Source organism: Rhincodon typus, chromosome 47, assembly GCF_021869965.1.
Source record: "Rhincodon typus isolate 14 chromosome 47, sRhiTyp1.1, whole genome shotgun sequence".
NCBI classification, from domain to species: domain Eukaryota; kingdom Metazoa; phylum Chordata; class Chondrichthyes; order Orectolobiformes; family Rhincodontidae; genus Rhincodon; species Rhincodon typus.
The window spans coordinates 5229577-5232567 of NC_063378.1; the positions used below are offsets into that span (position 1 = coordinate 5229577).

Sequence of the window (2991 nt, forward strand, 5' to 3'; positions counted from 1 at the left end):
GGGGGGGGGGGGGGGGGGGGGGGGGGGGGGGGGGGGGGGAAGACCGAGGGGGAGAAGGACTGAGACGGAGAGGGAGAGGGCGGGGTAGAGAGAGACCGAGAGGGAGATAGAGACTGAGGGGGTAGAGAACGACACTGCTAGTTAAGTGAGGGAAACACTGAGCTGGGGAGACTCTGAGCTGGATATGTGTGCGTAAGAGGGGTGCGTATGTGCGCGTGTGCGAGGGCTGCACACAAGAGGGGCATTTGCGTGCGCAAGGGCTGTGCGTGTGCGAGGGGGAGGTGTTAGTGCGAGAGGGGTGCATGTAAGGGCTGTGCATGTGAGGGGTGTGTGTGAGGGTGTGCACGTGCATTGGTGGGGTGTGTGGGTTAGGTGTGTGTTGGGTGTGTGGGGGGTGCACGTGAGGACGGTGTGCACAAGGGGGGGTTTGCATGAGGGCGTGCATGCGCATTGGGCTTGTGGGTATGGTCTGTGTAGGGTGTGCAGGGGTGCGCGAATGAGGGGGCGTGTGAGGATGGTGCGCGCGTGCATGTGCACAAGAGGGATATGCGTGCACAAGAGGGGTGCGCACGTGCGCAAGGGCTGCGAGCGAGAGGGGTGTGTGTGTGCACAAGGGGTGCGTGCATGTGAGATGGGTGCGCGTGGGCGAGAGGGGTGCTGTGAGGGTGTGCATGCGCATTGGGCTTGTGGGTGAGGTGTGTGTGAGGTGTGCAGGGGTGCGCGCATGACGGGGTGTGAGAGGATGATGCGTGCGCTCAAGGGGGGGGTGCGTGTGCGCGCGCAGGGGGGTTGGCGAGTGCTTGCAAGGGGCTCACCTCCAACAACAAGGGGTCAGGCCAGCTACAGAGGGGCTGAATGGCAGGGCCGTGCACCGACTGAGGGGTTACAAGAACTCACTGGATTGGGTTCCAGCTGGGACCATGCGCCCAGTTCCAGGGACCATACTTCAGGGCATATGGAACAGCTGCTGGGGAGGACAGACAAGCCCTGCGGAGGGTGCAGAGGCAGTTAACAGGAATGTCCCGGCACGAGTGGAAGGACGCAGGAAGCGAGACCGAGACCGCGAGGGGTCCAGACTCAGGGATGGTTTCATAAGCAAGAGGATGAGGAGCCACAGAAGCAAGGAAGTAGGAAGGGGAGTGATACAGATGCGCTCCGATCTAATAAATGCTAGAAGCATGTCGTGGGACCTCCTCCTGTTCTCCTTTAAGTATAGTTATCAAACTCACACTGTTGGAAGTCACAAGTGAGTGTGGTTCCACACCCTTTGCAGACAGAATGATGCAGACTTCACAAGGAGAAAAGCATTCTGTTTATCCTGCCCAGCTCTGGGGTCTTGTTTTAAACACAATCCTGCTTGCTCTCATGCTTGACGTTTCTCTTTTGTTGGCGTCAGCCGAATTGAAAGGCAACCAAAGCTTTTAGTGAATTCAATTCCGCGGCTCGGTGTGAACTGCAGGCTCCAGATTGCTGATATTAAAACCCGTGACCGACATAGAAGAGCCCCCTGCGCTCCATCGAATCACTGAAAAATATCCCAGAGACTCACAGGCTGCCTGGGCTGAAGAACAGCTTCGACCGTCAACAGTTTCCAGTGTCGTTCCCTCAGGGAAGACAGGCCGGCACTGGACGCAACCCAGGGGAGGTTTGTTTGGCCGATCCAGCGTACGGTGGCACACTCTTATGAGGAGACGTTGAATTGAACGGGCACGTACTCGTTGGAGTTCACAAGAATGAAAGGTGACTTTCTTGAAACTCGAGGGGATTTGACAGGGTGGATATTCACATTTGGGACAGTCTAGGACCCAGAGGGGCATCGTCTCAAAACAAGTGGGGGGGGAGGTGGGGGGCGGGGTCGCACATTTAAGGCAGACATGAGGAGGAATTTCTTCTGTCAGAGGGGAGTGAGTGTGTGCAATTCTGTACCACACAGAGGACCGTCGAGGCTGGGTCATTCAATGCTTTCAAGGCTGAGATAGAGATATTTTCAATCAGTAGGCGGGGGGGAGAGGGGGCGGAATTCAAGAATTATGAGAGAAAAAGCAGGAAAATGGAGTTGGGGATCATCCCCATCTCATTGAACGGTGCAGCAGATGGGCTGAACGGCCTACATTTGCTCCTATGGTCTTAATGTTCTTGACATTCCTCCTCAACTCAAGATCGAGGTCAATCATCTACATCAATGCAATTTGGCCCACATCCCTGGATATCTTTTAAGATGTAGAAATGTATCGACCTCTGTCTGGGATCTGGCCACAGACTGAGATTCCACAGCTCTGCAGAATTCTAAAGATCCCCACCTCGGTCCTAAATACTGCTGACTTACAGACTTTGCCCTGTCTGCACATCTCTCTGGACTGGACAGGGTAGATGCAGGGACGGTGTTCCCGATAGTGGGCTGCGTGAGGATTTGGGGTAGACCATTTAGGATGAAGATGAGGAGACATTTCTTCACCCAAAGAGTGGTGAGCCTGTGGAAGCAGTTGATGCCAAAACATTGAATATATTCAAGAGGCGGCTAGATATAGCACCTGGGGGAATGGGATCAAAGGTTATGGGGAGAAAGCAGCATTAGGCTATTGAGTTGGACGATCAGCCATGATCATGTTGAATGGTGGAGCAGGCTCGAAGGGCTGAATGGCCTCCTCCTTTCTTCAATGTTTCCTACATCCTTGGTTTCCCCAAGGGAAACCACGAGAGAAAATGGTTTTACATCCACTCAACTGAATATTGTGCTCTTTCCTGCCCATTCACCATAACCTTTAGTTCCTTCACTGTTTAAAAATCTATCTTTGCCTTAAGAAACATTTAACGAGGAAGCCTCAACTGCTTCACTGGGCAGGGAATTCCACAGATCTACAACCCTCTGAGTGAAGAAACTCCTCAAATCAGCCCTGAACCCGCTCCGACCCTGCCCTGAACGCTCTCCGACCCGGCCCTAAATCCCCTCCGACCCGGCCCTAAATCCCCTCCGACCCGGCCCTAAATCCC

At 54.5% G+C, this 2991-nt stretch overlaps 1 protein-coding gene across 1 annotated transcript in view; it reads right to left on the reverse strand.

Moving 5' to 3' along the window:
• Positions 1-2991, reverse strand: part of LOC109926105 (rho guanine nucleotide exchange factor 11-like) — a 36264-nt gene that overhangs the window by 28306 nt on the left and 4967 nt on the right. The gene's annotated exons all lie outside the window — the stretch shown is intronic.